Raw genomic sequence first — 20,454 nt, 5'->3', positions numbered from 1 at the left:
TATGTGTCTAACATAAGCATACTTCAATTTATAAAACAAGCTTTGGCTGACTTGTGAAAAGTCTTAGACAGACATACAATAATAGTGGGGGTTTTAGAAACCCACTCTCAGTGTTAGACAAATCATCCAGTCAGAAAACTAACAAAGAAAGTCTGGAGTAAACTCAGCACTTGACCAATTAGACACAATAGCTATCCACAGAGTACTCCATGCAACAGTCACAGAAGATACATTTATCTCATTGGTACACAAAACATTCTAAGAGTGACCAAATGCTCAGCCATAAAGCAAGTCACAATAAATTCAGAAAAAAACCAAAATTGTATCAAGCATATTCTCAGACCACGGTACAATAAAAATAGAAATCAAGATCAATAAGTTCTCTCAAAACTACACAAAACATAAAAATTCAACAAGTTGCTTCTTAATAACTCTTGGGTTAACAATAAAATTAAGATAAATTAAAAAGATATTTGACATTAATAAAAATAGAGACACAACTTACGAAAACATCAGGAATGCAGATAAAGCAATATTAAGATTAAAAAGTAGTGATAAATGCCTTCATCAAGAGGTTAGAAAGTTAATGAACTAAAGGCTGGGCGTGGTGGTTCATGCCTTCAATCCCAGCACTTTGGTAGGCCGAGACGGGTGGATCATGAGGTCAGGAGATCAAGACCATCCTGGCTAACACGGTGAAACCCCGTCCCTACTAAAAATACAAAAAATTAGCCGGATGTGGTGGCGGGCACCTGTAGTCCCAGCTATTTGGGAGGCTGAGGCAGGAGAATGGCGTGAACCCAGGAGGCAGAGCTTGCAGTGAGCCGAGATCATGCCACTGCACTCCAGTCTGGGTAACAGAGCAAGACTCCATCTCAAAAAAATATAGAAGAAGAAAGTTAATGAACTAAAGGCATAACTGGAGGAATCAGAAAAAGAAAGAAAGGAAAGGAAAGGAAAGGAAAGGAAAGGAAAGGAAAGGAAAGGAAAGGAAAGGAAAGGAAAGGAAAGGAAAGGAAAGGAAAGGAAAGGAAGAGAGAGAGGAAGGAAAGAAGGAAGGAAGGAAAGAAGATAGGAAGGAAGGAAGGAAGGAAGGAAGGAAATGAGATAGTATGAGAAACCATGATAGTGTGAGGAACCAGCCCAAAGCTAGTAGAAAAGAATAAATAACTAAAATCACAGATTAACTGAATAAAATGGAGACCAAAAAGTGCATATAAAGATCAATGAAACTAAGAGTTGGTTCTTCAAAGGCATACAAAAGATTGGTAAATCACTAGCTAGAGTAACAACAACAACAACAAAAAGATAAGATCCCAGTATGCACAACCAGAGAAGGACAAAGATGACATTACAGCCAATCCCACAGAAATACAAAAGATTCTCAGAGACTACTATGAACAACTCCATGCCTCCAAATTAGAAAATCTAGAGGAAATGTATAAGTTCCTAGAAATACACAATATACCGAAATTGAATCAAGAAGAAAGTGTAAACATGAGCAGAATAATAAATTCAGAAATTGAATCAGTAATTAAAAACCTACCAACTAAAAAGAGCCCTGAACTAGATGGATTCACAGCCAAATTCTAACAGAAACATAAAGAAAAACTGATTCAACTAAAATGATTCCAAAAAAAATTGAGGCAGAAGGCCTTCTCTGAAACTCATTCCATAAAGTCAGCATCGTCCTGATATCAAAACCAGGGAAAGACAGAACCAAAAAAAAAAAAAAAAAAAGTATTTGAGGTTGTAGACAGGGTAATCAAGGAAAAAAAGACACAAAAGACATTCAAATGGGAAAAGAAGTCAAACTCTCTCTCTTTGGCAGCAATATGATTCTATAGCAAGAAAACCCCGAAGACTGCCAAAAGGCTTCTAAAACTGATAAATGAATTCAGTAAAGTTTCAGGATACAAAATCTATGTATAAAAATCAAAAGCATTTTAATACTCCAATAACATTACAGCTGAAAACCAAATCAAGAATACAATCCTATTTACAATAGCCACACAGAAAACAAAATATCTAGGAATCCATCTAGTCACGGAGGTGAAAGACCTTTACAAGGAGAACTATAGAACACTGCTGAAAGAAATTAGAGATAGCACAAATAAATGGGACAAAATTATGTGATAATGGACCGGAAGAATCAATATTGTTAAAATGGCCATACTTCCCAAAGTAGTTTACAGATTCAATTATATTCACTTTACACACAACTGGAAAAATCCATTATATATAAAACATCACTCTCCCTGCCACTGTTGCTTGATGATTTTCATCAACCATAACTATGTAAACTTTAAATACAACAAAATCACAACAAACAATCAAATAACAACATAAGCTGAGATCCAGATGCAAAGATGCTGATTCAATCGCTTTAAGGAAAGAGACATGTACTTACCTTTATAGTGAAACTGTTAATGAGTATTCATCACCTAAGTTAAAAATAAGGTGTTTATAAATCAATTATTTTTATGTTTTTAATCAGATTTGCATGTCTTTGCTACTCATCAAAATCTTATCCAAAAATTTACTCAGTAAACTTTATTGGAAATTGCGATGAATCTTGAGACAAAACGTTTGTGAACTACTGCCAATGAACACAGTTTGATAATTTAATAGAAAATTTTTTTTAATTTATAAGCTTCCTAGTAAACATAGCCTATTACCCAGCCCTATAAAATACACATGCTAAAATAACATTGTTCTTAAAGTGAGCAGAGTACAAATGTAACGCAGGGGAATACTAGAACTACTTCCAAAGTATAAAGCGAATGTGACATGTAAGTAGGTAAATTTTATACATTTCTAAAATACAAATGAAATCAAAATAAGAACATAGTAAAAATCAGTAAAAAAAAGTTTAGATTTAGGAAATATAAATTATATTATAGTTCCATTTTCAAATAAACATTATGTCATTAGAAAATTAAATATCTAAATACTTAACATTAAAAAAATTAATATGATTGTTAAGAATTTCTACATTTTCAAGGTGCTTTTAAACAGATGATGTTTATACAGGATTCTAGTGAAATTGTGGAAAAATATTAGGCCTTGGAGTCAAAGAAATTTATTACTTCATTTATATAAAAAAATTTGACTTCTCAGAAATCTAATTACTCTTATGGAGTCTGGAAAGAAAAAATGATTCATTATATATTCAAAATTTTCACCCAATTGTTCTGTAAATTTTTGAGGTTAAGATATGTTCCTGGCTGGGCATGGTGGCTCTCACCTAATCCCATCACTTTGGAAGGCCTAGGGAGGTGGATCACGAGGTCAGGAGTTCAAGACTAGCCTGACCAAGATGATGAATCTCCATCTCTACTAAAAATACAAAAAAAAAATTAGCTGAGTGTGGTGGTGCATGCCTGTAATCTCAGCTACTCAGGAGGCTGAGGCAGGAGAATTGCTTGAACCCCGGAGGCAGAGGTTGCGGTGAACCAAGATCGTGCCATTGCACTCCAGCCTGGGCAACAAGAGCGAAACTCTGTTTAAAAGGAAAATGAACAAACAAACAAAAAAACATGTATGCCAAAATAACTTTCCCTCAAGTGCAAACAAGGGTGCAAAATTTTGTCACTGTTTGCAGACTTGATTCTTAATACATAAATAACATTAATACAACTGTTATGTTTTTCTTATTAATACAACTGGTATGTTTTCAGGCTACGTAGCCTGAAATAGCTTCCTTTGTCCCTCCCTTTCTTCCTTTGTGTTTTTTTTTTTCCTTTGTTACATCTCTCCCTCCTTCTTTTTTTCTTTTTCTGCCTTATGTGTGCTTTGACAAATGTCCCACCAGTTCTAGACATTGGGATATGTACTAGAAGCAAGCTAAATCTGCTATCATATATCTCAGAATCAAGTGTTGGATACATACATTTAAAGGGCTATTAAAAAACTGAGAAGACATAGAAAGTGCAAATAACATTGGTAACACAAACAACTGTCAGAGTATTTTTTGAGGATATTGTGCCTATTTGCCATCTAACATTACAGTGGTAATTACCTAGGTAAATGATAATTTAGATAAAGCAGGAAGTGAGGCTTGATTGAGGACAATGCAACAACATCATTTAGGCAAAAGATACAAAAAACAAACATAAATTGTAAACAAAACCATGGAATATCAAAGTGGCAAGGCTTCCTCACTAAGGAAAGGAAGAATGGTTAGCATACATAGACAATTAGAAGAACTTTAATTATGATTGAAATTAGAAAAACTGTGGACGGCCAGACCAGATAGACTCTCAAAACAATGGTAGATTTTAGGTTTTATTCCAACAATAACAGAAGGGATGTAACTGTAATATTTTAAGCGAGGAAAAGACTGCCATATCTGAAATTCAGAAAGATCATACCCTTGGAGATAGAATGAGGAGTTGATTGGAATGGGTAAGCAAAGATTAATAGGAGAAACAGGTTATGGGGTATATGGAACTTTACTATGATCTCAAATTTTCTGTAAATTGAATCTAATTTAAAATAAAATATTTAATTAAAACATGTGACCTCTAAAAAACCAAGTTAGCATTACAATTCCATTCTAGCCTTAGACATGTGTCAAATGCTTTATTTGTCTTTAGCTTTTCTCTCCCCATGATAGTGTGAGTAATCTTTCATTTTTACACTCAGTGCTTACTGCTGTAATTATCTGACATTCAAAATAATTCTCTAATACTGGGTTAGTTTGCATGCCCCAAAAAAGCAGATGACAAATTTGTATTAGACATAAAAGAGATATACTAGTGAAACCCCTGTGAGGAAAAAGGATCAAGAGACAAAAGAGATGAGGAGAGCCTTCAGACAGTGATGCTGTCCTGATGCCTATGAAAGATGAGAAGAACAAAGCAGTGAGTAGAAAGAGTGCCACAATACAACATTGTTGTAGCCAGGCCAGGGAGGGCTCTTAATTCACTCTGAAAGAGGAATCAGGCATCTTCCATGAGACTAATGGAACTCATTCATCCTATGAATCTCCCATTCATATCTCTATGGAGGTCAGTTTCTTAGCTAAAAGCAGCCCAGAGGAAGCATAATCTCAGTGCCAACAAGGTGGTGAATTTGGAGTGCTCACATTTTAGAAATCACACAGATTCTCCATCTCTACCACTAGGGTTTATTATTTCATGAAACTGTTGGCAAGCCCTGGGATAACCAGGGAAAAAGCCTGGTTGAACTCAACTAAAGAAGTCATTCCTAGGTTGCTTAGTTCCTCCTTCTGTCATGAATGCTCTCAGATGGACACTGACCTAAGAAACAAGGATCCATAAATGTGGGGTTTACTCCCACAGATTTATCTTCATGCTATTTATCTGTCCTCTAAATTCTCTCAACAGAATGTTTGCCCTCACCAAAACTTTCAGGGATTCCTCAAGGGGTTCCATAAAGTAGCAGCAGTTTAATTTCACTCATATTGATATATTGAGTCAACCCAGCCTTGACTCAAACTTCATTTTTTTCAGCAACAGATGACTATATTAAAACCACAGAAATTGGTGTAACTTGATCAGAGAACATCAGAAAATTAAAATTAGGGGATATAAGTCTGGGTCACTTAATACTGTAGCTTGTTTGTGCTCTTCAATTTGCTCCTATACCAAACCATGAATTTTCACTCATGTTTTCTATGCTTCTACTGCTACACATTATCTAGGTCCTACAGGTCTTTTGTGACTAGTCTTAGTATGTCATTTACATTAAATGATAAATTGCTTCTATGGATGTCTGATATTATAAGCTAGGAATTAACAATACTCATCTCTTGATGAGTAGCACCAGTTGCACAGTCAACTAGATATATCATAGTTAGGAACTCAGTCTCTACCAGTTGAAAGAGCATCTGACTTTTTATATTTTTGAATGATGAACAGACTTCTAATGCAGCTTACATGATTTTTTTTTTTTTTTTTTGACAGAATCTGGCTCTGTCACCCAGGGTGGAGTGCTGTGGTGCCATCTTGGCTCACTGCAGCCTCCACTTCCCAGACTCAAGCGATCCTCTCACTTCAGCCTCCCACGTAGCTGGGACCACAGGCACATGCTACCATGCCCAGCTAATTTTTGTTTGTTTTTTGTAAAGATGGGGTCTCACTCTGTTGCCCAGTCTAGTCTCAAACTCCTGAGCTCCAGCAATCTACCTGCCTCAGCCTCAAAAATTGCTGGGATTACAGGAATGAGCCACCACACCTGACCCAATATGATCTATTTTTTAGAATCCTAGGTGACCGAAATGTGATTCTTCTGTAGGAGTTTGCCAGAAACTCCTTGTAATCCTTATTTGCAACGATTATCTTTATCACCATATGACCTATGAGATCAAGTGGACCAAATAGCAAAGCCACTTGCATTGAATTCTGTATCTTCTACAGTTCTTCCTTGTTCCAGCCCTACTCAAAACTGGCAGTTTCCAAGTCTCCTGAGACTACTGTCAAAACAATGTTTGCTATATGCAAACTTCAAAGGAGTCTACCAAATGTTCCACCTCTTTCTTGGTGGTGACAATAGCAAGGTGCAACAATACATCCTTTAACTTGTAGAGAATATGCAGGCATGTCCAATAGCACTGAACCCTTAAAATTACATTAATGTTTCAGTTTCCTAAATCTTTGCATTTTACAGTGTCACATCTGTGGCATTATGGGTCTCACTAGGGTTATCAAAGCATTTACTGTTATTACTCTAATGTCTAATGAACATTATTGTATGCAGTTTTTTTCAGACAGCTGCAAAATCTGTATTGATTGGTTTTAGTCAAATATCACTTCTGATAAAGCAACAGCAATTGATAGTATACTCGTGTAAGGTCATAGTACTCCTTTGACAGTCACTGTAATCCATATGATTGTTATAGAGACTGGTGAGTTGAAGAAGGGTACATCAATCCTTAATTAGTGAATGTTTTAAGAGTGGCACTTATCTCTGTCATTTCACCTAAGTTGAAATGTTGCTTCTGATTTCTCAACCGAGGCAGGGGCAGGAAAGTTTCAGGAGTTTCCGTTTGATGTTTCCTACCATAATGGCTCTTTTCCTCATCTCAGGGGGCTAATGAGAGGGTTTGGCTCCTCGTTAAATATATCCCTCCTGAATATGACCTTAGATTAGTGAGTGAATAAGCACAGTCTGGGGACATGGGCCAACTCGTGACAGGTGGATTTATCACCTAGCTTCCGCATATCCCCACGTTAACGTAATATAACAATATTTTTGTTCTCCCGTTGTCTTTGTCAGCTCTGTTCTGGGCATTATTTTACCTTAGCAAATAGTTATTCTGATAAGTGGCTATGGGCACCTTTAGAGAATAACTGAGGGAAGTTCCACCATATATAATTGTGATGTTTTGTTGATTTCCCCCAAGGTGACTGAGACATTTCTTCAGTTCATTTGCTTTAGTATTGAGATTTGTAAACTGAGTAGAGTTGTTAATTTTCTATCCAGGTAGCTGATGGTAAACTTGGGTTAATTAGCCCTTGAGTGCATTTTGTTATATAGCTCAAGGAATACCCTTACTGACTGCTCCTCAATATCATCCCTAGGAACTCCATGGTCTATTAATCATTCTCTATAAACTTCTGTGAATCATTCAGCTTCCTTACTAGTAGAAGTTACTGTCAAATCCTGCCACCTGGCTTCTGCTTTCTAAAATCTTACCGTCCCTATTAATGCTTAGTAACCCAGTTTCATAACAACTTCTCGTGTCATCAATCGTAATCTAAAAAGGACAAAAAAATTATGACTTTTTAAGGATACCAGGAACATTCTCATTAGTGCACTACTTGTTAATTTAGAGAAAGAAATATCCTCTGGGCCCTCCAAGAGAATCGAGATAACCAATCGTTTACCTAGGTTTATGTAATATGTCTTTTTATTTTATTTTGTTTTATTTTTTTTAACATGGGGCTAAGCAGACTTTGACCCAGTCCTCAATAGTTTGCATATTTTGCATTTGCACCTCATTTACTGTAAACCATGTTTTTTTGGTGTGTGTATTTATTTTTTGGCCTTTGTTTTGTTTACATTCAGACAAATTCATTTAAGGAACCACCCAAGCATTATATTAAGACCAGCATAAGGATGCTAAATGTTATGTTACAAAAGGATGATTCATATTAGTAACTTTCTTTCAATTTTATATTTTACATTACCCCTTCACTCCAGTTTTTCAAAATCCATTTCCAATTACATATTTCTTCTTTTTATATGAATATATTAGGCTAGACTTGCAGCTATTTTGCAGGTTAATTTCTTTCCCCCTGAAGTAGTATAATGATTGCAGAGATAAGCAATGTTGAGACTAGATCCTAGCTATTAACTTAAAGCACCTTATGGAATGTGAGGGCCAATTTTGAGGAGGACACGTATCATTATTAGAGGAATGTATTTCAGTTGAAGCTTTTGCGTATTATCAAGAGATGAACGGCTTCTCTACTAATGTAACACTATTGAGAGATCCAAGTTTTCAAGCACATACACTAGATGTCTCCATTCCAGGTGTCAGGATCTCTCAGTCTATTAAAGCTATGGGTTTAGTGTGGGAAAATTGGCAGAGCTTTGAACAAACCTTCTTTGCAATTCTTCTTTCAGAAAATCAAGTCCTGTGCCTTGTTTCAGGCAATAGTTACATGATTATCTTTAAATCTTCTCATAAGGGATTTTGGCTTTCATAGACCTTCTAGTTTTCACATAATTTACTGACTTTGGGGTTGCCTGGCTCAAGCCTCTCATTTTCTTCCTGAGTGCATTGACGATGCTTAACAAAAACTAACCCATCAACACTAGCATCCCCACAACTATTATTTCCACTATTTTCACAAGTAGAAGGATTGCCTAGGTCAGCACAACTCCTTTTACCTGTATCCCATCCTAATTTCACATATGTAGGAACCTTAGTGACTGTAATGCTACAGCATATTAGCGTCTGTAACTATCCATTCACCACCACAAGGTGGTTTTATTGTTATTTTGCTGGCAAATAATTTAATTCCAGAATCTCTTCATGAGTATTTTTTTTTTCCTGGGCTTATTTCTAGTAAAAAAAAAAATATTATTTGGGTTTTCCCAGAAGGAGACTGTAACTCAAGTATTTAAATCCAGATCATTTATCTGGGAGCCACAGAAAACAAACAAACAATTACCAGGGTTGTGAAGAAGTGACACAGAGAAGAGAAGGCAGCCAGAAAAGGATGAGTTATTTGGCCAGTTATCAAAATTGCTGATGGGCTCAATACTGTGTAGCGCCATGGAAGTTGTATGATATGATTATTGGAGTCAAATGAGGTAAATATAAAAATAATTGTCTGTGTCTCTAATAAGACAGCATTGAAATTTCTAAAATTATTTGAATATTATATCAAGAATGGAACTAGAGCCCCAATAATACCAACTAGATTATTATTGTCTTTTGTTACATGAAGACTCTTAGAACGCTTAATTGTGTTTTATAAAATAAAACACTGTCAGCTGAACTTGAATGTACTCCAAGGCTTAATAATTCTGAGAAAAACAGCTTACATTAAAGAATGTCTATGTACTCTCTTGTCCAGCCTCTTTTTAAGTCACAAGAAAGGGCTTAATTTGACTTTTAGGTAGAAATAGGTTGACATGGAGGATATTTTAATATTTGCTGGTCCAAATTTGTTTCAGAAAGTATTGAGATTATTCAGTTCATATGTGTGTAATTTCATTTGTTAATGTCTGTTAATATTAGTCACTTTAAATATTTTTTATTATAAATACTTGATTACTTTGTTTAGGAGAATATATATTTAACAATATATTCAGTATATTATTGTTATGTTTTGATAAATGTCCCAAGTTCTCTGATATTGAAATTTATTTTCTACTTGGCTTCCTTTGTTCTGCTTTATTTTTCTCTCTCCATGTTTCTCTTTTGTTTTCTTTCTCTAATATCTTTCTATAATTTAGCTTATTTTCCCTCCCACATGTGTACAAAAATATGCATTTGTTATATTAAGTGCATTTTTGGAAAAAAAAAAATATTTGTATTAGTTTGTTCTCATACTGATAAAAAGAATTGCCCTAGACTGGGTAATTTATAAAGCAAAGGGGTTTAATTGACTCATGGTTTCACATGGCTGAGGAGGCCTCAGGAAACTTGCAATTATGGCACAAGGTACCTCTTTACAAGGTGGCAGGAGAGATAATGAAAGTTGAACAAATAGAGAAAAGTCCTTTATAAAGCCATCAACCCACGATGCAATTACCCCACACTGAGTACTTCCCATGACACGTGGGGATTATGGGAACTACAATTCAAGATGAGATTTGGGTGGGGAGACAACCAAACCATATCATTCCCTCCTGGCCTCTCCCAAATCTCACGTTCTTACATTTCAAAACACAATCATGCCTTTCCAACAGTCTCAGTCTCACAAAGTCTTAGCTCATTTCAGCATTAACCCAAAAGTCCAAGTCCAAAGTTTCATCTGAGACAAAGTAAGTCCCTTTCACCTACGAGACTGTAAAATCAAAAGCAAGGTAGCTACTTCCTATATACGATCGATATACATGCATTGGGTAAATACACTAGTTTCAAATGGGAGAAATTGGCCAAAAAAAAGAGGCTATAATCCACACGCAAGTTGGAAATCTAATACGGCAGTCAGTCATTAAACCTTCAGTTTCCAAAAGAATCACCTTTGACTCCATGTCTCACATTCAGGTCACCCTGATGTGTGTAGGCTTCCATAGCCTTGGGCAGCTCCACCCCTGTGGCTTTGCAGGGTACAGCCACCTTCCCACTGTTTTCGCAGGCTGGCATTGAGTCTCTGTGGCCTTTCCAGGCACATGATGCTAGCTGTATCTACCATTCTGGGGTCTGGACGGCAGTGGCCATCTCACAGCTCCACTAGGTGCTCTAGTGGAGCTCTGTGTGGGGACCCCGACAAGTAGGGACTCTGTGTGGGGACTCCAAACCCACATTTCTTTTCTGCACTGCCCTAGCAGAGGTTCTCCATGAGGGATCTGCCCCTGTAGCAAACTTCTGCCTGGACATTTAGGTGTTTTCATACATCCTCTGAAATATAGGAGGAGGTTTTCAAATCTTAATTCCTGAATTCTTTGTACTCGCAGGCTCAACACCATGTGGAAGCTGCCAAGTCTCGGGGCTTGCATGCTCTGAAGCCATGGCGTGGGCTATACCACGGTCCCTTTTAGCCATGGGTGGAGTGGCTGGGAGTCAGGACACCAAGTCCACAGGCTACACACAGTGGGGGGTCCTGGGCTTGGCCCAGGAAACCCTTTTTTTCTTTTAGGACTATGAGTCTGTGATAGGAGTGGCTACTGTGAAGGTCTCTGACATGCCCTGGAGATATTTTCCCAATTGTCTTGGTGATTAACATTCAGGCTCCTTGTTACTTATGCAAATTTATGCAGCTGACTTGAAAATAGGTTTTTCTTTTCTATCTGTGTCATCAGGCTGCGAATTTTCCAAACTTTTATGTTCTGCTTCCTTTTGAATGTTTTGCCGCTTACAAATTTCTTCTGCCAGATACCCCAAATTGTGTCTCTCAAGGTCAAAATTTCACAGATCTCTAGGGCAGGGGCAAAAAGCCACCAGTCACTTTGCTAAAGCACAACAAGAGTCACCTTTTCTTCAGTTCCCAACACCTTTTCTTCAATTCCCTTATCTTCATCTGAAACCACCTCAACCTGGACTTGATTGTCCATATCACTATCAGCATTTTGGTCAAAGCCATTCAACAAGTCTCTAGGAAGTTCTTAATTTTCCTACATCTTCCTGTCTTCTGAGGCCGCCAAGTCTCCAGGAAGTTCCAAACTTTAGCATATTTTCCTGTTTTCTTCTGAGTCCTCTAAAGTGCTCCAGCCTCTGCCTGCTACCCGGTTTCAAAGTTGCTTCCACATTTTTGTATATCCTTGTAGAGGACTACGTGCTCACAAACAGGGTGTTCCCGATAAGTCCTGCTCTCGCAAATGAAGCAGGGCGTTCCCGACAAGTCCTGCTCTTGCAAACGATGCAGGGCGTTCCCAATAAGTCCTGCTCTTGCAATATGTAAACATCTTGAAAATCCAGAAAGTCAGGGAAAAGTCAGAAAAACAACAATGTGTCTTGTGACTTGGCAACATTCCACAAACGACTGTATAAAATAAAGCGGAGTGCGCCATTCGAGGCGGCCGCCATGTTTGTCTTGTCTTGTGTTGTCTTGTGTGTTCATTCCTTTGTTTAGGAAACACGCGGACCCCAACATATCCTTATAGCAGCCCGCCAACTACCAACTCATGGCACCAATTTACTGTATTAGACTGTTCTCATGCTGCTATAAATAACTGCTAGAGACTGGATAATTAATAAAGGAAAGAGGTTTAATAGACACAGTTATTCAAAGAAAACTTTTGATAACTCTGTTTAATGTAGAGCTACTATGACCCTTTGTATTTTCTTCATAGAAAATGATACTTTGAGTGGTATTTATGTGTTATGTATTTGGATGTGTGTGTGTGAGTTTATGTGTAGGCACACATACTATCTACTCCCTTTATAGCATATAAAATAAAGGAGGGCTTATGGGTAAGCATTTTGTCTGTATTGTCCACTAATATACATCCCTGGCCTAGCAAATAAGACACTTACGATAATATTAGATGGGTAAAAAAAATGATATTTAAAGTTGTACTCAGTTGCTGCTCTTTTATAAATCACAGTGGTTTTTATATTATCATGTATATACGATTACATAAGCTAAAGCATGAATCAAAAAATGTTGAAATTGTCATATTTTCAGAGTTTGTTTTCCATTTCTGATTAACTGACAGTTAAATTATTACGATTTTAAATCAATAAGGAACTTTGTGAGGTCAAAAAAAAGTATACAAATTTAAACTGTTTAATCAAAATTAGTGCAAGTGTATTTATCCAAATCATTTTGTTAATACTCAGTCGTATATAGAAAAAGAAGAATGTATTCCAAGTCTATAGTGATTATTCATTAATTTGTAAAAGCTAGTTAAATGGATTTTATTATAAGTAAGATCTTGATAATAAGGGTAGATGGCTGTTTGACAATGAAGATCAAAATACCCAGTCAAGAGCACAGATGGTTCAATTAACAGAAAAAATAAGTTTCTTTTATTAAATGCATCTTCACCCTATTCATCCAAATTTTGCCCTAATTCCATAAAAGTTGTATTCATCCTAACATGGGGATAAATTGGCAAGATACACTTGAAAGTCTTATACAGACTTTAGAAAGCCACATCTGTTGGTGCTCCCATAATCTTATTTAGAAAGATTACCTCACAACAGATGTTCATGAGTATTCTGGAGAATAAAATACTACAATCATGTAATGTGTGCTTCCATAAAAATTTATGCCAAAAAAGCCTATTATGTTTATATGAATAAAATATCAAGAAAATTCTTCATTACCTCCAAATACCTTAGAATATATTTCCTATAAATAAGTACATTTTTCTGTATAACTGAAATGCAACTGTCAAAGTCAGAAAATTATTAGTAAATTACCACCATATAATCCTCATCTATAACTCATACTTTGCCTAGTTTTCTAGTAATATCTTTAAGGGAGAATATTCTAGACTAGAGCCATGTATAGTTTTTATTTAATATTTCTATTTCTATATAATCTATCTTAAAAAAATACTTAACTTTTTTAACTTTAATTTTTACAATCTTCGAAGCTTTGAAGATTATAGGTCAGATATTTTTACAAGTTCTTGGATTTAGATTGTCAAATTCTTCTTCATAATTACTTTAAGGCATGTATATTTATTGGAATATCATAGAAATGATTTTTTTTCTAATTATATGCTATTACTTTACACATATTAGTGGCCACACTTTTTCTGTTAGACACACTATTAGTGATGTTAATTCTGATTATTTGATTAAGGTAAGTTGGCCAATCTTCTCCATTCTAAAATTGTTCTCTTCCCCTTTGCCATTAATAGCTAATACTGAAACTATGTAATATACTACGTTCATCATTAAAATTTATTTGTTTATGAACTCAATGTTTTCTATTATTTGTAATGTCTTATAATTTGTTACTAACATTTTTTTTTACCCCTGTGAAAGTGTTCTGATTTTACAAGTGAGGGTCCCTTAAAGCTGGTTTCCGTGTTGTTGTTGATGTTTTGAGATAGAATCTCACTCTGTCTCATAGGCTGGAGTGCAGTGGGGCTATCTTGGCTCACTGCAGCCTCCATCTCCTAGGCTGAAATGATCCTCCCATCTCAGCTTCCCGAGTAGCTGGGACTACAAATGTCCACCACCTGCCCTATTAATTTTTGTATTTTTAGTAGAGTTGAAGTTTCCCCATGTTGGCCAGGCTGGTCTCAAACCCCTGACCTCAAGTGATCTGCCTGCCTCAGCCTCCCAGAGTGCTGGAATTACAGGCATAAGCCACCATGTGCAGCCTGGTTTCTCTGTCTTTTTGATGTTTCCCTTCATTCTTTGAGTACTGCCTTGATATTTTGCAAAAAGAATATTCTAGGAAAAACATTTTCTCTGCTCAGTCTTCAAATCAGATATTTTACCAAAAAGTCCTTGTTACTTTAAGTGGAGAAAAACATTTTGAAACCAAGTTCTATATCCCAAATGTGTCCATTGTTACTAAATTGTCACTGCTTTCAGGTCCTCTTATTGAACAAAATTAAGAAGAATACCTATGGGCACACATACACACATACATTTATATGTTGATTTACATTACTGCTGTCCAATACAATTTTTAAATTATTGTTTTTAATTTTATATTGGTAAAAACACTTAACATGAGATCTTCCCTCTTAGTTGGATTTTTAAGTATACAATACAGTGCCAGCTTTTGCTCAAGGGCAACAGGCTGAGTTTCTCCAGCATTCAATGGACTCCAATCCTATCATTTTCAAAAAGATCTGAATTCCAACCTTGGAGACTCCACATTCTCCTTTCCAAATTTATTCCTTTTTGAGTACTCCACCCCAGCTCTAAGGGATTATTTAGAATTTTCTTTGTTACTTTATATTAATTCTCCTCTGTTCAAGTCACTATGCGGTTTATGTCTCCTGACTGAATCTTGACTGGTAAAGTACATAAATAAATATAGCTCTGCTGGGGTACTTGGGTGTATTTTTAGGAATGAGCTATGTGTGTGTTTCCTGCATGTGTATACACATATACAGACACACAAACACACACACTCTATCTATATTTATTTCTATTTACATTCTATGCTGTTCAATACACTACTAACTCACTACTAACCACACATTATTATTGAATACTTAAAATGAGACTTTCATGAGATAAAATTAAATATTTAATTTTAATTGATTAATTATTAATTAATATTTATACACACTGCCATAAACATATCAATTTAAAACCATATTTATTTCCATATGTATTTGTAAGTTCAATCCAATGCCATAGGGATTTTTCTAGTGATCATGCTTTCCATATTTGCACTCCCTTGCTCCCCACATCCTTACTCATTTACAAACTCAGTCATTCCCTTTTGTGTACCCAATCTCTTGTCATTCTCTCCTCACTTCAATTGTGTTTTTGAATCACTCATTGAGTTGCCATCTTTGCCCTGTAATAGATGCTGCTGCCCTCAAGCAGGTGCTCTTCTCACTCTGAAACATACCCAGAGTCATGTTAGTACAGCCGCATTAGCCCACTTGTACTCTAATACACTACACATAGAAGACTTCATAAGGAAATAAGCTGCTAATTCTTCTCAGGTTCTAATACCCAATCACAATGGCCTTCCATGTGGACACACTTCTCACTGCACTTAATATATTTTATGATGTACCAGGGTGCCTTTCCTTAGAGATGTCATCCTCATGCCAGTTGGATTCTATGCACAGGGGCATCCTCTTTTGCAGATGCCCTCCTCACCCTAGATTTTTACACCTTGTGCTGGACTGCCCATCATGCATACTCTACTAACCTTGGTCAGGATTTCACACCCTGTTCTGGCCTATAATATATTTATCCTCTGTTTTGAACACAGATTCCTCTGTTACTCACTCTCAAATAATGTCTTCGGACTTAATTTTTCAGAGTGGAAATGAAAGGGAATGAAAAAATAGGGAGAGCTATTCTTGCTATTTTACTTTGTTGTCATTATTTTTGATCTATTATTGTATTAGACCATTCTTGCATTGCCATGAAGAAATACTTGAGTCTGGAAAATTAATTAAAAAAATAAATTTAATTGAGTCACAGTTCTTCAGACAGTACAAGAAGCATGATGCCAGCATCTGCTTCTCCGGAGGGCCTGCAGAGGCTTATAATCATGGTGGAAGGCAGAGGGGCAGCAATGGTGTCACATGGTGACAGTGGGAGCAAGAGAGAAAGGGGAGAGGTACGACATACTTATAAACATCCAGATATCACAGGAACTCAAAGACAGAATCACTCATCATAAAGAGGATGGCACTAACCCATTCATTAACGACATGAATCCAAGATGAAAATACCTCCCAGCAGCTCCACTTCCAACACTGGGGATTACATTTTGACATGAGATTTGGAGGGCACAAAAATCTAAATTGTATCAATCACTAACTGACATATCAATATTATCAATGTTATTAAGCTATGATGATGGGTTTATCTGTTTACTTGTTCTATTTTATCAATTTGTTTTCTCCATATTTTGAGGCATTTTATTAGTAGCATACAGGTAAAATATAACATTTTCTTAGAAAACAAAACTCTCATCATAGAGTAACTGTCTTCATTTTAAATAATATTTTTTTGCCATAAAGTCTATGTTACTTGATATTAATTAACTCTTCAAATTATATTTTCTTTTTTACTTTTTTTAAAAAAATACATATATATATTTACTATACTTTAACATCTAGGGTACATGTGTACAACGTGCAGGTTTGTTACACAGGTGTACATGTGCCATGTTGGTTTGCTGCACCCATCAACTCGTCATTTACATTAGGTATTTCTCCTAATGCTAACCCTCCCCCAGCCAGCCACCCACCAACAGGCCTCAGTGTGTGATGTTCCCCGCCCTGTGTCCATGTGTTCTCATTGTTCAATTCCCACCTATGAGTGAGAATATGCGGTGGTTTTTGTTCTGTCCTTGAGAGAGTTTCCTGAGAATTTTGGTTTCCAGCTTCATCCATGTCCTGCAAAGGACATGAACTCATCCTTTTTTATGTCTGTATAGTATTTCATTTTGTATATGTGCCACATTGTCTAAATCCAATCTGTCACTGATGGACATTTGAGTTGGTTCCAAATCTTTACTATTGAGAATAGTGTCACAATAAACATACCTGTGCATGGGTCTTTATACAGGCAATACTATTTTCTTATTATTAGTCTAAATGTCTTTTTTTATCTTTTTAGATTTAACTTTGTGACTAATTATCCTTTAACGTTTTCACTGAAAATAGAATATATCTGAGTGCTTTCTTTTCTTAATCTAGTTTGAAGACTTTCACTAAGTTTTCAATGACTGAAGACCTTTATACACAAGATCTTTTTTCTTGTTTAGTTAACATTCACTTCACCCTCCCGTCATGTGAGGAGTATGATTTCCAATCCATTGATGTTAAGCTTGGCTATGTGATTTGCTCTGGCCTGTGGCATTGTGTGGAAATGACTGTCTGCCTAATTCAGTAGAATTTTAAGAAGGCTGGAAGTGTTTATTCATCACTGCCCTCTGCCATGAGAGCAAAAGGTGCCATATAGCAGATGGTTCTTCAGCTTACCTGTAGAATCAAGGAGGCCTAGGGACCACATCTGGACCCAACATGATACTCAGAGAAGGGTGTCTCCAATCAGCAGCAAGGTCAGTGAGTTCATACTAATAATGTTTGTTATTGTAAGCCATGATGTTTTTATTTTTATAAATAATATAAAACAGCCGAAGCTGAAAAATTTAGTATTTGATAGAGAAGTGATAAAAGAGAAAATGAGGAATCCAGAAATTCTGAGATTTGAAAGATAAGCTCTCAGAACAAACATCACATGTTGTATTAAGAACTACTATATTAAGGCACCTCTGATTGTATTGATTTGTTCCCCAAAGAGATATATTCTTTTTTTAAAATAAAGCTCAAGTAGAAGGAATTGAGGACATGCTAGCACTAATATCTTCTGTGTTTAAAGAATCTGTATTCAAGTGAGGAGAACATTTACTGAAAAGAATTATGCTTATGGTGTGACTGGGATTAATAAAACAACAAATTATAATAATTAAGGTAAAAATTATTACATTTTGAGACAGATGGATGAACAAAATCACAATCTTAGATTAAGTAAGACTGACAATTTGTGATGGAAATTTGCCTTTGCACATTCAGTACTTTATGGACAGAATCAAACTGAAAAAGTTACTCAGTGAGCAAAGAACGAATATTCTCTAGCACATTTTCAAATATGTTGAAGTAATATAATAAAACAGAAATGTTCAGAGGGTGAGTGCAAACCCATAAAGAATAACGTCCTGGCAAGCTGCTATCAAGGAACAGTATTAGGGCCTAATCAAAAGAATTCAGAATTTCTACAGATTTCAGCTTAGTGATTTCTATCTCTTCCCCTTCTGGAACAGTACCCTGTTTCACAACCATTGTATTGCACATCTTTCTTTTTCTCTCCTTTTTTTTTTTTTCTTTACTTGTTCCTATTTCTTTTCTTTCTTCTTTTTTCCCATTTTTTGTTGTTGTTCTTAAATTTCAAATTCAAAAGGGATGTCTTCTAGATCTGATGTAGAAATTATTGAAGAAAAAGACTCTGAGCTGTATTTTTGATTGGCTGATACTTTTGGAATATCATTCTTAGGTTTGAATAATAGGTTTTCATATGGAAGCACAGAAACTAAATACGTATAACTCAAATAGAAACTTTTGATTATTTCACAAAATTCACTCTTCCTCCCTGTAATCTCAACAAAAGTTATATATATTCCTGCCTTACTGATGTGGTTTCTCATTATGAGTTGTTTTGACAGTGTGGAAGGTGTCAAGAGTGTGCCAGTCCTAAATAGAGATGTTAAGATGTACTGTGAATAGGCTTGCTAGGGCTAGTGTAACAAAACACCACAAACTAGGTGTCTTAAACAACAAAACTTTTTGTCTACATAATTTTGGAGCCTGCAAATTCAAGATCAAGATGCTAGCAGGTTTAACTTCTCCTGAGGCCTCCCTCCTTGGCTTGCAGAATGGCTGCTTTCTCACTGTGTCCTCATAGGACCTTTCCTCTGTCAGTATGCATTTCTGCTGTCTCTTCCATTTTTGTAAAGGGGACTAGTCATACTGGATTAAGGACCCCACTCTCGTGACTGACTTCATTTAACATTAATTATATTTTTAAAGGATCTGTCTTCAAATACAGTCACATTGAGAATTAGGACTTCAGCATATGAATTTTGAGGAGACAAAATTAAGTACATAACACATTACAACCATCACTTTGTGTGCATGCCAAGATAGAAGATTTTTTTTTTTTTCTTTTTTTTTCATTTTGGGACCAGGAATGAGAACACAAGTAGAGCAACCCAAACATGCCTGAGGTCTTCTGAAGTAGAGTCATTGTAGCCAACTGCAAGTTATTTTTTTAATTTATTACCCAGCCCAAAATGTCATAACTGCAAAATTTTGATTGAGAAATAAACATATAAGTCAATGGTAATTTTTACACAATGTATTAGAGCACAATTAACATTTATTATTTCTATTTGTCCCAGTTTTCTATATGTAATTTTTCATCTATTTTAGTATTTTGTTAATATTTTTGTGTTAAAAATTATACTTCCTCTCTAATAAGAAAATTGCATCCTTAGAGTTAATTTGAATTCCATTTTGTAGCTATAGTATAATTAATACCTATCTTGATAAGTTTTAATAATATAGCATATATGCTATGTGATATAGCAATATACTCTATTTTTTAGTAATTAGCATAATATTATATAATGTGAAATTTTTACATTCATGGTTAACTTTCTCATTTCTAATAAGCTCACTTTTTCATTGTTTCACTGATAATAACCCCATTGTTTAACTGATGGCTAATCTTCACTTTGATACTATGTTTATCTCTCAGTGATTTAACCATCTACTTCTATATTTGAAGCAAAATATCTTAAACCAATGTCATCTATTACAAGCGGTTAAAATATTCCTGCAATTAGTCAGTAGAATTTTCAACTTGTAAACTAATTCCAAAAAATAAAAATAGCCATGACAGAATATGCTGTGAAAACATTTCAATATTGGTACTTGTTTATCTCTTGCAAGTTATAGTAGGTTTTCATTGTAAGCATCTGCACTTCAGTAAATTAATTGTTTATATATTTTTCACTTCCATTTAGAGTGAGCAGATCATTCCAATTTCTTAGTTTCAGTAATGAGACTTCTTAAGCCAGAATAACATTTAACATTAGTTTTTCTATTTTATAGTAACAGTTACAAAGGGACAGCGAT

The sequence above is a fragment of the Macaca fascicularis genome, chromosome 5, assembly GCF_037993035.2.
Source record: "Macaca fascicularis isolate 582-1 chromosome 5, T2T-MFA8v1.1".
Lineage (NCBI taxonomy): Eukaryota > Metazoa > Chordata > Mammalia > Primates > Cercopithecidae > Macaca > Macaca fascicularis.
Note: the sequence above shows the minus strand (reverse complement) of the source record.